The sequence below is a fragment of the Saccostrea cucullata genome, unplaced genomic scaffold (genome assembly GCF_032062105.1).
Source record: "Saccostrea cucullata isolate Sc308-1 unplaced genomic scaffold, CSIRO_AGI_Scuc_v1 ctg15953, whole genome shotgun sequence".
In the NCBI taxonomy this organism is placed as follows: Eukaryota; Metazoa; Mollusca; class Bivalvia; order Ostreida; family Ostreidae; genus Saccostrea; species Saccostrea cuccullata.
This window is the reverse complement of record NW_026927073.1, coordinates 217-15,532: the sequence shown is the minus strand read 5'-3', so window position 1 is coordinate 15,532 and position 15,316 is coordinate 217. Positions and strand designations below refer to the sequence as shown.

At 34.3% G+C, this 15,316-nt stretch overlaps 1 long non-coding RNA gene across 1 annotated transcript; it reads left to right on the top strand.

Moving 5' to 3' along the window:
• The first annotated feature begins 5,282 nt into the window (after positions 1–5,282).
• Positions 5,283–8,237, top strand: LOC134273395 (uncharacterized). The gene is made up of 3 exons (XR_009993392.1): positions 5,283–5,364; positions 5,890–5,955; positions 7,922–8,237. It is a non-coding gene; the product is annotated as an uncharacterized LOC134273395 (long non-coding RNA).
• The last annotated feature ends 7,079 nt before the right edge of the window (positions 8,238–15,316 follow it).

Below are 15,316 nucleotides of genomic sequence, written 5' to 3'. Positions count from 1 at the left end.
GTAGTTTTATATTCATATGTTTATTTACCTATTAAATGTATCTGACAAAAAGGGCGTTAATTCTAGGTTGCTCATTTCATCTATATAGAGTTTTGTCACATGACGATGTTACAAACATGATGCCAATCTTCAATTTGAAACACTCGTAAACGCAGAATGATTTTGGTATTAAAAATGATCACCAGAATTTAGTTTTTAGTGTTGCACACAAGTGAGAGGCATTTTAGCGACATTTTCAAATTTATTTCAAAATATACATTTTCTAGCAATTCAGTGGCGTAGCTAGGCTGAAAATGAAGTGCATGCTCAAACTGGCAAGGGGTCTTGGGGCCGCCCTGAGGCCCCCAGTGGGTCCAGGGCAAAGCTCTGGTGGGGGCCCCGGGGGCGAAGCCCCCGGAAGCTTCTGGATTCTGACGATCTAAACACTCATAAAATCATAAAAGAAAGTGAAGAAAATACATATCTTGACAACGTTTTATCATTAGAAATAAAACCAAGGAGCAATTATAATAGTAGAGAGACGACTTTCAAAAAAAAAAAGAAAAAAAAAGACTTAATTCTTAAGTAATACAGGACAGGCTATCGTAGTTTTGAAGCATCTATCAACTAATTTGGTGAATTTTTGGCCAGTATAAAAATTTTCGGTGATTTTTTTTTCCGCAAAAATTAAGAAAGAAAAAAAGAATATTACCTAAGGTAATAAATAAAATAAAAGTGGCTCTGAACAATCTACTTAAATTCATTTGATAAAATAAGTATTTTTGTAAATTCAACCCTAAAACTTAATTTGATTTGAGAAAATGAAATGCTTAAAAAAGTCAAATTTTTGACGGTAGCTGCCATAATAGTTTTCGAACTTACAGTGTCAGTGACTTTATTTTTTTTTTAAAGTAGTAAAACTACACAAGTGTACATGTAATCAGTAAAGAAAATTAGAAGAAGAAAAATTGAATTTATGCATTTATTATAACTTTTTTTGATACTACAGTGTATAATTTAATTTGTACATGACTGAGAAGGAGTTAAGTCATAGAGTCTCATTATCTTTTTTTTTTCAAAATGATGTGCATGCTCGAGCATACAAGCATACATGGTAGCTACGCCACTGCAATTGTAACGGTACATTTAAACTCTAAAAAACTGAAAAAAGTATCATCGGAAAACTTGATTACCATCTCCCTTCCAATAAATAGCAATTTATACGCAAATGTTACCTCTAATAGATTCAGGACTAACATATTTGATTATGTACCAAACAACTCTGCTTGACCTAGCGCTGTCGCACTGACAACATATCGCTTAAAATTCAATACAAGTTGAAATTCAAAATAATTCTGAATTTCAAATCAACATGCTTAGCGCTTCCCAGTACTTTCAGTACTTTGATTTGACTATGCTGCAACAAAAAAGGGGGGCAAAGGATGTTTACTTTATCATTCAAATCAGAGACATATAAAACCATTGCTCATAAATTCGTTTTTCAATACTATGGACTTGGCAATTGTATGAATTATACGGGAATGACTGTTTCATCCCATCTCTCTCTCTCTCTCTCTCTCTCTCTCTCTCGCGCGCGCGCGCGCGCACTGCAGTGTTTGGATTTTAGAACTGTTGATCCAAGAGTTATGTTCCTTTGATCACTCTTCAGTGGAAAGAAGTTCAGCAGCAGCAGAATCACGAGAAAGATGTAATTTGCTGTAAAGTTTGTTATTGTGGTAACCGTTGCTGAATGTGGTAAGATAGAAAGTTTTGTAGAATATAAATATGTAGGATATTTTATTAATCACTGAAATGCATTGCTGTGTCTGTCTTCTTATACACTGAAATAACTGATTAAACAGGACTGTGTAGGACTCCATGCATTTGTTTTTGAGAGACTCGCTACAAAGAAGTACTCTGTTTCCAGCATATTTCCCAAAAAATCTAGATCTATTTCATTTGATAATTATTTGATTATGTATACTGAAGTCTCTTTCATGAAAGGGTGTTTTTGGAAATAATGAAACGTTAATTCTGTTTTTTTCTGGATTTTTTTTTTTCATATGGATACATGTGCAGCTGATGTGTACTAGAAGATAAATTTATGAAAAAGAGATGAATCTTTGGACCCAGACTGGCCAGAGTGTATATTTGCGGGGGGGGGGGGGGGGGGGGGGGTGTCCACAAGCACCAGTGACCAGCCATCACAAAATTAAAAAAAAAAAAGATTACAGTTTAAAGCAATATGAGTGCATTTTTGAGAATTTTATTTTGCAGATAAAATGTGTTATTATGATTAATCTGCATATCATCTAAACCCTTATGATCAAAAGGACTTTAAATAAAATTTAAAAATGATTTAGAAGAAAAATTTATGTGCAACCAAATATACAGTATTATATAAGAAATCTTTATTGTACAGGACGACAATAATTCAATTTTGCTTCAATCAAAGCTTATAAAAAGTTCTTCCATAGCAAATATGAACAACAGAAGTTTATAAACATTTTATTTTTCTCTCAATGAAATAGTTAATTACAAATTTGAAATATTTTTTTTCTGTGTCAAAAATGCAGCTCATATTGCTTTATAGCTGCAGATCTGTATATAGCGTTATGGTTTTTTATAGTAGTCTTGACCATAACGTTATGGTCAAGACTACTATAAAAAACCATAACGCTACAGATCTGCAGCTAATTGCTTTAGTATAGTTGATGTGCGAGTTATCTGATTATATCAAAAGGTTTAGGCCTACATGTAATGGTGGACTTGATGATTTGATTTCATAATTTTGAAATACTGCAAAAGTACTTTTTTCTGTGTGGTATTAATTTACACTGTACACGGTCTCAAATTTTCCGCGGAAATTTGTCCAAGCGTACTTAATATGAATGCAAGTCATATAGTGACAGTCTGAGAATCCGCGCAATTTTCAACCTGTGGATTAAACGGAAATTGAGATGCTGCAGAATTATGACCCCGTGTACGGTGGAAAAAAATATGTCTACAGTACATGTTACGATGTATATATCAACTGTCATATTAACTTCAGATACCTTAGTTATATTCTAAACTTTCAGGGACATGGAGGAGGCAACAGACCAGTCAAGATACATATATGTACTATTGTATTGTCCAGACATAATCATTTATTTTGTCTAGTAAATTATTATTCCCTTATGAAAAAAGGATACAGCCAATGGCCAGTTCCATGCACAACTTTGTCCTATCATTACATGAGAACAGGAGCGTTATTAGTGGTTACATTAATATGGACTTGTTCATCCTCATCAATCAATTTGTTGGTATTCATAAGAAGCTTACAGTGTGGTGGCCTTAGTCCATTTAGGGCATTCAGAGTGCACTTACTGATCTGATCTGAGGTACAATTATGCAGGAGAGTTCTTCTCTAAAGGTCAGAAATGAGAGATCAAACCTTTTTATTATGAGCCCTCCTGATCAAAATCTACCAACAGTCTGTAGCCATTGTAGTAGTTGGCATAAAGTCTTAAATTTTTCACACTTGACATCTTCTCCATGCAGAACCAATGATCCAATTTCAACCAAATTTGGGGCAGTGTAACTTCGGTTAAAAGGGATTCAAATGAACAGTCACATCTTGCAAGGGGAGATAATAAGGAAATGGCAGAAATTTAAAATCTTCTTAAGGTCCACAGTGGGCCAGAAAAGATAAAACTTAAGTGAACTTCTGTGGTAATATAGATCAAGTGCATTCAAATCATGACCCCCAGGTGTAGCTAAATTAATTTTTTTTTTACACGTGGAAAGTCAAATGTTTAAAATCATATCATCACAGTATCATGTTAGTAAATAAATCATATGTCCCACTACCTCGGCTACCAATCTTTCCATTTAAAATTCAAGTGTGCATTTTAATACCAAGCATTATTTGATGTCAGTGAAACTGTCTCCTATTCTTTTTCTTTCCTTTTATTTAAAGCCACCAAATATATTTTCTTAATTTTTCAGAGGAATAAAGAGGGAATATATCTGCTGATAAAGAACAGAAGAAGAGTCATGGTATCTCAGGTGAGTGGTGTGACCCATGGGCCTCCTGTTATAAGTACATTTCATGTGTAATTTCTTACACTGATGTCATTCACATGAACTTCATAAAAGGTATGCACTGTACTTTTGCTTTATAACCAGAGACTTTAATATCATATAATCAGACATGTTATAATAACAGATAGTTTTCTCCCTGCAGGTTATTTCTCATGGTTGTCATCTTGGAGGAATAACTAGCAAATTAATTTTCCTCTTTAAGCAACCAATTCTTCATATAACACAAATATAAGGACCAAAAATTTTAATGACTAAAATTATGAATGAAAGAATTTTTGTAAAAAGAACATTTTTAATGCGTCATCTTCATCCAGTTGCCCATGTTAAGTTAAAACAAATTTATTGAATTAATTATGAAGGAATTAGGACTTTTTGACCTCCAAGATGGTGACCAATCATCTTCGCTAGCCAAGGGTTTCTGATACGCTACTCTCCTATGGAACCCTTGGCATACGGTGTTGTTAGAAGTTGGGTTTTTTTCTCGAGTTCTGATTGGGATTCGGTACACCCAGTCGACCAATCAGCATGATCAGCAATTGATTTTTGTTAATGACGATATTTGCGTTTGGGATACTTCTTGACTCTTTAATCTCAGGAAATCCGAATGAAAAACGCAAGTAAATGACGATCCGTAAGATAACATGCAATCCTATGAATAGCTATGGTGTCATCCAATATCTTCTAAATAATATATGTGATTAAAAATCTGTATTGAAGCTTCAGATTTGTACTACATGTAGTAATAATAAATAAACAAAACTAAATTATTGCTTATTAATTATTCTTGAAAAAACTTTGATTTAATTTTTTGTAAACACGCGTCTTTATTTCTATCGATGACGCAATCTGTGCGTACCTGATAGATTCAAGATCACATAACGAAAACAATCCCATCTTTTGACTTCACCGTAGGCCAAGGGTTTATGAGGAGTGTAGCCTATCAGAAACCCTTGGCTAGCGAAGATGGTGACCAATAGGAAATAACTCCACACATACATATGCCCTTTTCTGGTATAACACTGTATAATCATGATAATTATGAAAGTGGTTTTGTGTGAAGAGATTTGATGTATAATATTATTTTTACTGCATCATGTGCATGAATGAATGATAACAAATTTTGTTTTAGCTAACTTTTTTATTTATCCACATGTTTATGTAATGTTTTCCAGAATCAAGATGCCCCAATTTCTATTCATAATCCAAATTAACAAGGAACATGAGGAATAAGCATGAACAATACATGATGAAGTGGACAGAGAAATGCAAAGAACCCTGTGAAAGTTAGCCAATAGTCAGGTATATTGCTCCAATTTTTGTGAGCTGGCTTAGCTATATAGCCACCTTATTCTGAGATCTGTGCAGCAAGTATATGGTCAACATTCTTGATATCAAGTAATGTGGATACAAGTGTCCTTTATTAATCTGTTTGGCTGGTGCACATCCTCTCTATGGTTTGGTTGTCCAGTTTGGGCCTAAGTAAAACTTCACAGATAAAGACATGATAAAGTTGCATGCACTAATTAATAATTAACAGGAATGAAGAAATAGGATTATTTGTTCTTGTTTTTACCTTCAGACAAGTACTTCACACGATAGCTTAATTAACATTTTTTTTAAATATGTGTTTCCTAATATAACAAATACTTCTCTTTTCCATCCTCTATTTTATCATTTTAATGAAATACTTTTTTTCATGTTGCAAATCCTTCTTTTTCTTCCCTAACATTAGAGCCTGTAGAATATATATGAAATAAATTCAAACATTTTCCTGGTGTATCAAGCTTTGAAATCCTTTTCCTAATCTTTTGAATTTCTTTTTAGGTTTCAGCAATAAAAGAGGAAGAATGTATCGGAATCCTGGATAATTAAAAAATTTGTCTTGGATTGGTAAGTATACGGAGATGGAATATCAATTGATCAATAATAAATTGCTTGGTATAACATATTGTGAACGAAAGTGGAAGAAAAAAAATCCATATTCCTTTTTGACTTATTGCATGGAAACAACCTTCAAAACAGTTGCAATTTCTTATACTTTTTAGCTCACCTGAGCCGAAGGCTCAAGAGAGCTTTTCTGATCACATTTTGTCCGGCGTCCGTCTGTCCAGCTGTCCGTCTGTCTGTAAACTTTTCACATTTTCGACTTCTTCTCAAGAACCGCTGGGCCAATTTCAACCAAACTTGCCACAAAGCATCCTTGTGTGAAGGGGATTCAAGTTTGTTCAAATAAAGGGCCACGCCCTCATTCAAGGGGAGATAATTGAGAATTAGTGATGATTTGGTGGTATGTTTTAAAAATCTTCTTCTCAAGAACCATGTGCCAGGAAAGATGAAACTTATGGGGAAACATCCTCAGGTAGTGTAGATTCAAGTTTGTTCAAATCATGTCCCCCGGGGGTAGGGCGGGGCCACAATGGCCGACCAAAGTTTTATATAGAAATATATAGGAAAATTCTTTAAAAATCTTCTTCTCAAGAACAGCAAAGCCATAATTGCTCATATTTATATGGAAGCATCCCCAGGTAGTGTAGATTCAAGTTTGTTCAAATCATGACCCCCGGGGGTAGGGCGGGGTCACAATGGGCAACCAAAGTTTTATATAGAAATATATAGGAAAATTCTTTAAAAATCTTCTTCTCAAGAACAGCAAAGCCATGATTGCTCATATTTATATGGAAGCATCCCCAGGTAGTGTAGATTCAAGTTTGTTCAAATCATGACCCCCGGGGGTAGGGCAGGGCCACAATGGCCGACCAAAGTTTTATATAGAAATATATAGGAAGATTCTTTAAAAATCTTCATCTTAAGAACAGCAAAGCCATAATTGATCATATTTATATGGAAGCATCCCCAGGTAGTGTAGATTCAAGTTTGTTCCAATCATGACCGCCGGGGTAGGGCGGGGCCACAATGGGCAACCAAAGTTTTATATAGAAATATATAGGAAAATTTTTTTTAAAAACTTCTTCTCAAGAACAGCAAAGCGATAATTGCTCATATTTATATGGAAGCATCCCCAGGTAGTGTAGATTCAAGTTTGTTCAAATCATGACCCCCGGGGGTAGGGCAGGGCCACAATGGCCGACCAAAGTTTTATATAGAAATATATAGGAAGATTCTTTAAAAATCTTCATCTTAAGAACAGCAAAGCCATAATTGATCATATTTATATGGAAGTATCCCCAGGTAGTGTAGATTCAAGTTTGTTCCAATCATGACCGCCGGGGTAGGGCGGGGCCACAATGGGCAACCAAAGTTTTATATAGAAATATATAGGAAAATTTTTTTAAAAAACTTCTTCTCAAGAATAGCAAAGCCATAATTGCTCATATTTATATGGATGCATCCTCAGGTAGTGAAGATTCAAGTTTGTTCAAATCATGACCCACGGGGATAGGGCAGGGCCAAACTTTTGGATTTAAACTTTTCAATAGTATTGTAAACCAATTTCTACTTTTTCCTAGCCACAATGCTCGGGTGAGCGATGTGGCCCATGGGCCTCTTGTTTTGAGGTGAAATGTGGTTCAGATTAGAGATGAACAAATGTGAATATATTTATTTTTTGGTTGATTTTTGTGATGAATTTTAGAGGCAATAAAAAGCCTTGGAAATAAGGATAGAACTTGATAATGGCAAAATAATGAAAATATGTTTTTGTTTTCCAAATTGATTATACCTTATCAAAGAGAAAAATGATATCTGAGCCGTAACTTTAATTGATCAATTTCCCTTTCTCTTTAAATTTATCCAAGCAAATATTTTATTTTTTCTGGGCTTCATCTTAAAAGGAAAAATTTCTTTTACATCTTTTTTTTTCTTTGGCCCCAAGAACTCTCTAACGATGTCATTTCAGCTCGCCTAGAGTTTAAGCAACATTGGCAATGTTTATGAGTCAGAGAGGACCTATTGATTTTTGCTGGTTGGTGACCAGGCAGATAGCAGTAGTCGGAATCCTAGACTATATTGGCTACAGAATCACATGGACATTATATACACACTGACGATCACATTGTTACAACCTCTCGATCTGCCAGCCACGTGCAGCTTCTGATAACAATACAGCATCGGATCAAATTCTGTCCACAAGTGATGCTTCCATATTACTTCTCTTTTCCCGATTGGGAATAAGCCTGCAATTTTTTTTCTGGAGTCATTAGGATTTTCACACTTGTTCCGTAAGTTTTATTTTAAGTGTATTGTTCTGTTTTGGAGTCTTCAAGTAATGATGAGGGGTAATTAGTACATGTATATGCCAAACTGCTCAAGTACCATGTCAGGTGTAAATTCTTAATCCGGGTAATAATGGACATTGCAGTTTGTTGAATCACTGAGTCATTATGAAGCTTTTCAGCTAAGTATGGAATTATTCTGATTTTATTTCAATGAATATCAAATATATGCGCTTGCCGTGCTTGTAGTCACTAATGTACTTGTATTAGCAATGCAGACTGCCAACTGGTTAAATCAATGAAACTTGTTGCATTATACTGGGAGGTTTTTTTATGGTTAGAATAATTTACAGGTTAAATATTAATAGGTCTCTTAACTGGTATTATAGTATTTTAATATTAATGCATCAACTACAGTAATTGATGTATGTATAAGCACAAGGATTTCTCCATAGAAATCATGGGATGTCTGGCCCAACTCATATTTCATTAAAATTTTTTGATATTGCACCTTTGCTAATAGTAATATAATGTTAACAAATTCAACAAGGGGATAGGGGGATCATCGATGCTTATTTATAAATTGGTTTTGTTCGCATTACAAAGTCATGTATTGGGGAATTTTAACATGTTTAAAAAGTAATTTTTATTAACAACTGTCAAATGATATTTTATTGTCATAGCTCAATTCCAAATGATTACAACAATAAATTTTGTTTATTTATTCTTTCCAAATATAAATTTTCATCACTAGCCAAATAATATCGGTAAGATTAATTAGCAGATCCACTGAACATGCATGGTCTAGAAATGCAAATTTTAATTTGAAATGAAAAATTTATTATTTTTATCATTTGATAATTGACAGTGATAAGTTAATAAATCGGCAGCATTTTACATTTTTTCTTGAAAATTAAAGGCTAGAATTCACTATGGTAATTAAGTGCTATTTTTATATAAGCTTTAAAAATTTATTTAAATAATTTTTACATGTTGGATGCAAGCATTGTAACTAAAGAGAAACATGCTAACATATTTATGTTTGAATTGTTTTAGCACATATAATCAGATTTCTTCATAACTATATAAAAAAATTGAATGGAAATTATTTCAAATAAGAGAAACAATTGATATAATAATAGAGAGTGATTGTTTCTTAGATGCGACATAATTATAACAGAAAAAATAATTTCGATTTTATCATTGTGTACCAATCTGCACTGTATCTTATGGTAGAAGCACTGTAGAGGCTTTTGGTCTTTGGCCTTGTTTGTTTATAGATTGATTTTCTCTCTTTGTGCACACTTCAGTTCTCTTTATTGAGCAATTAATTGTCCATTATCAGGCCATCAGAGAAGAAAAGTACCTTATAGCAAGCTATAAAAGCAAATCCTACATGTTTTCTTTGTCAGTGCATCATGTGGATTAGCAAGACAAATGTTGAAAAAATTGAGTCTTTAAATCTTTACAATCTGTATACGTACATGTAGATATTACTTGACGTGTTTCCATCATGGAAAGTATTACTGTAACAGTGTACTATTAAATGATGAATTGGATTTTTTTAAAATATACATGAATGAAGTTGCAGTTCAAAATACTGTATAAGCAGAATTTTTACTGAGGATTAAAGTTTGGCATTATTAGCATGGGTGCTGAGATTGCTTAAACTGAATATGGCTAAAAAATAATTGCGTTTAATTTGTAAAAGCTTCTTTATATATATTTTGAGCATTTTAGAATTGCTAAAATTACACCTTGCCAAAAATAAATTACCAATTTTTAAGAACAAATTTCTAAAGGTTTCTGATCTTGCTAAAATTTCCACTTATACGATAATTAGAATTAATCTATTTTAAGTAAAGTGTAGTTTTAACAAATTAAGGCTTTGAAAATTTTTTTTATAATGACAGAGGTGTCTTGTCACCTAGTCTTTCCTGCACTTACTCTGACAATGAAATTTTTGCCGTTGCTCAACATTGTTGCCCTTAATGTTCCTTTGCATTTTAAAATTTGCCCTTTTTCCTTTACATTATTCCCTCAGACAGTGCTCCTTTACATTGTTGCCCATAATGCTCCTTTAAATTTTTGCCCTTAATGATCCTGTACATTGTTGCCCTTCCTCTTTTACATTGTGCCCTTAGTGGTCTTTAATATTGTTGCCCTTAATTCCTCTGTTACATTGTTGCCCTTGCCCCTTTATATTGTTGCCCTAAATGCTCCTTAAAGTTTACATTGTTGCCCTTTATACAACTTAAAATTTTGCCCTTCATTCTTTACATTGTTGCTCTTGCTCATTTACATTGTTGTCCTTCAAGTTGATCATGCTCCTTCTCATTGTTGCCCTTAATGCTTCTTTACATTTTTGCTCTTCCTCCCTGACGTTGTTGCCCTAAATGCTTATCATGCTTCTTTGCATCCCTGTCCTTAATTCTCCTTTACATAGATGCCCTTAGAGTGCCTTTCCATTTTTGCCCTTGATGCTTTACACTGTTACCCTTAATGCTCCTTTATATTGTTGCTCTCAATGCTCCTTTACATTTTTGCCCTAAATGCTCCTTTACATTGTTGTCCTTTATGCTACTCTACATTACTGCACTTATAATGCTCCTTTATATTGTTCCCATTGTTCCCTCATTTTATTGCCCTTGATTCGTCATATTATTGCCATTGTTTCTTTACATTGCTTTGGCATTATCCATTTCACTTCTTTTCATTATAATTGCCCTTACTCTTTGTCCTTGTTGCCTTGACTCCTTGCCTTTGGGTCATTGGTAGTATTGCCCTTCTACCTCACATCATTGCCCTTGCCATCACTTCTTGACTTTGTAGCCTATATTCCTGTGTAATCAGGGCTGAAATATCAGACATTCTTCTGTATCTTTGCCACAATATGTTATCATGATACTGTCCATGGATTATAATATTCTTGTTTTTATTAAAATGAATAATAAATATTTTATTTTCAAAAATGCATTCTGTATAGTTAGATAAAATTATGCATCAAAATGGCATTTATTAATTATTATGTATTACATATTTAAATTTCAAATATTCATATTATTTTGTATTTGCATGAATTCCTAAAGATAAAGTAAAACAGAGAATTTTTTGTTTTTCTCATATCATTTGATATTACTACTTATTTCAATGAAGCATGTTTCAAAATGTGTAGCATCATCAAACAGAATTGATATAACTGGGTATCATCCATTCAGTCATAGTCTCATAGATGTGATATTTATCAGTGTCTATGTCCTGGACTTGTCAACTTTGGATTTTTATTGGTTGTTTGCTTTATACTGTGTGAAACAGAACAGCGACAAATAGATTTCTTTTGTCCTTCCATGTATCTTGTCTTTCTGTCATGTGTTTCTCTTCTCCGAGAATTTAATTTTCTGTAAAGATGAAATTAGTTATTATTTCCTAATATTTCCTTTGTGATTTAGCCCTGGCCAATCCTGCTTTATATATTTCAGATTGTTCGAAGTGTAAATTCTTTTAACATCATAGTGCTAAACATAAAGCATTTTCATAATATTTGTAATCAAGTTTGGCCACAGAAAATTAAATAAGCAGAACTAGGGTAAAAATACTAAGTTTTATAAAATAGTGGCCATTAATTATTACTGCAACTTAATAGGATATCCTTAGCTGTAATTTATATTAGAATTAGAAAAAAAAGAATATTTCCATCTTTAAACAGAATAATACTTAATATGGAGAGGTATTTTCTTGCCAATTCCTGCATCAGTTATTTTCCCTTTATTTATAATCCCCAGCATGAGTAAAGGAAGCTGTAATGGTATAGAAGGGAATTACCGCCAAAATTCTATGTATCTTGCTTTTATTCTTATTCTGCCTACTTCTTTATGCTTTTTTATTATTGTAATTATATGTCACTTTATTGTTTTCGTATTCGTCTTTATTACATTTCACTTTGACTTTTATCCTTCTTCATTTTGCCCTTACTTCTATGTTGCTTTATTCATTTTACTTCCTTTTAAATCGATACAGTTTCTTAAATGATTATCTCAATTACATACGTGAATTCAATCACACAAAGAATGAAGCATATTCAATGAAGACGAATACAAGTTGTCAAAATTTAGTGCTGCATTATAACGCTAGGTGGCAGGGGTGTTCGCTACGAGTGTTGGTAAAACTAGGTCAGCAAACCCGGGCCGGGGTTATTTAAGATTTTTCAATTTTCTGCCTTAATACTTATTCAATCGAATATCTGAAGGCCGAATCCGATCACCCGATACAATGATGGAAACTCCATATAATATTTATTTTCTCTGGGCACACAGGAATAGCGGCCTCTTTTTTTTCAGACATAACTTTACATACCGGTAATGTTCATTAAAAGTCCGACCCACTTGGGTCAAATAAGGTTAATGTAGTATAGTACATTTAAATTTGATACTATATATGAAGTTGAATTTAACCCAAAACCCACACCGCCCCCTTAATATGATTTCATTGGCGTCGGAAGCAAAGTGAAAATTGGGGCCGGGGGTGGGGGGTGGGGGGGGGGGGCTAAGCGTAAGAAATATTTTTTAGACCTTCAAAAAAAAAAACATGACAAGCAAAATAAAAAGAGAGAGAGAGAGAGAGAAATGTTCTTTGTCCAAACACAAAATCCTATTTCGTGTGTGTGTTGTGGTGATGGGTGTCAAATTACAGTGCCAATTTTTTGTTCAAAACACCACCACTTTCCACATTTTAAACCTATAGGCCTACTGCATCGTGTCCATGGAAAGTGGGGGGGGGGCTAAACCTACGCAGTAATATTCAATGTCTATACTAAGTTTGACTTTGGAAAAAAGTGGGGGCTAGGCCCTCTCCCCGGTTCCGATCGACGCCTATGTATATTCAAGTTTAGAAATTTCCTGGTTTTTTTTTTTTTTTTTTTTTTTTTTTTTTTTTTTTTGCTTGTCAAGTTGTTTTCAGCGGATAGCTTGAATTTTCAAAATCGATGCTACGTCACAGTTCTCTCGCCTGAAAAATATCACTCTACTAAAGTCATTTGTTGGATAATTGAATTCCAGTATAACAGTTTAATTGACATAATAATGTTAAATATTTTGATACTAGATACCCCTTTATAAATTTATAAATTGAGTTGTTTTTCAGGACGTTCCCAGGCGTGGATCTAGGAAATAAAGTTAGATGGAGCGCCAAAAGTAAGCAAGGTGTCTGGGGGCCGCCTTGAGGCCCCCAGTGGGTCAAGGGCAAAGCCCTGGTGGGGGCTCAGGAGGCGAGACCCCCGGAAGCTCCTGGGTTCTAGAGATTTTGTAGAGTAAAAATTAGATCTACCAAGAAGGCATATTCACATTTTCTAGACGAGATTGTGATTTATGTTTACTTTGACAATTTTAGGGGGGGGGGGCGCCGGGTGCGCCACCTCCTTAAATACGTCACTGGTTCCACTGAACTGAACTTTATTTCACGACAGATAGTAATTGCTCATGCGTGTGATTCTAGGGACGGGTCTTTGCAAAGGAGTGAGAAGTGTTATGGGTAGGCAAAGTCGGAACCAGGGAACACCTTAGGCATACTAGAAACTCCCCAGTCTTTTTTATGCATTAATATTTTACATTGAAATAGCACTTTTTAATAAAGAAAAAAAATATCTTTAGAACGCAACGTATTTTACATCAGCCAGTAGAGTTTCAAAAAATCTTAAAACTTGAAAATTCTGTATTTGGTGGTGGTGAAGTGGCGGGGGGTTCGTCAACTTGTTTTCAGTACCAAATATTACTCATATGTACATATGCCACTAAGTACATGTTTATTAATATGTTAATTGACTACATTGCATAGGCGTCGGAACCGGGGGGCAGACGCTGTAACGACAGTGCTACGCGGGCGATTGCACCCGGGGGGAGGGGCATCCACGGGACCGGGGGGGGGATTCATTACCCATTTGTACTCGTGAAGATTATCTATGTCAAAATAAATGGTTAAAATAATTTAATTATTAACCACTATTAAAATGGTTTCATTTAAACATTTATTCATATGGGACGGATCGATAACTTTTCTTCAAAAACTGAAAACGTTAGCATATAAACATTGTTTTACGATTAAAAAAATATTCGGGGGAGGGGTTGCTATGAAGGAGGACGAATTGCTATATACAGCCAGATTTCCCACGGAAGCCAAGACTAGCTACATATTGACACTTCCCCCGGGGGGAGTCTCACTGTATAGTCTTCCGAAGGAAGCATCACAATGTAGTCAGTCTTCCAGGGAAAATCTTACCATCTTCCGAGGAAATGGCATTATCTGGTACATACCTGAATTTATAAAAAACATCATTTGAAAATTTAAGTTCGATTGATAAAGTATTAAGGCAGAAAATTGAAAAATCTTTAATAACCCCGGCCCGGGTTTGCTTACCTAGTTTTACCAACACTCGTATAGCGAACACCCTGCCACCTAGCGTTATAATGCGGCACTAAATTCTGACAACTTGCATTCGTCCTCATTGAATTTAGTGCCGCATTATAACGCTAGGTGGCATTTTTTACATGATTGAATTTACGTTCGTAATCGAGATAATCAAGATAGTTTATTTAAGAAACAGTATCAACTTAAAAGAAAGTAGAATGTATTCACAAGAATAAAGCAACATAGAAGTAAGGACAAAATAAAGAACGATAAAAGCTCAAGTGTAATGTAATAAAGACGAATACGAAAACAATAAAGTGACATATAATTACAATAATAACAAAGCATAAAGAAGTAGGCAGAATAAGAATAAAAGCAAGATACATAGACTTTTGGATTCAAAAACATGTCTACCTACATGTATCTAGGACATAAGGATTTCGTTTATCGCATGCAGTATATTCAAATGAACATCTTCGTCTAAATTAATAGTGACCCTTGCATCTACTTCGGAGCAGATGTAAACTGCTGCACTTGCTGGTACAATTGCCTTTCTCCGTCTTAAAAGTTTATATCTAAGAGGATTCTGCTTTGTATTGTCATAATACAGTCCAGTTATGACATCAGTACCAGCTGGTAACGTCGAGCCCCACGAATCAGTTTTGTCGCTGTCCAGTGTA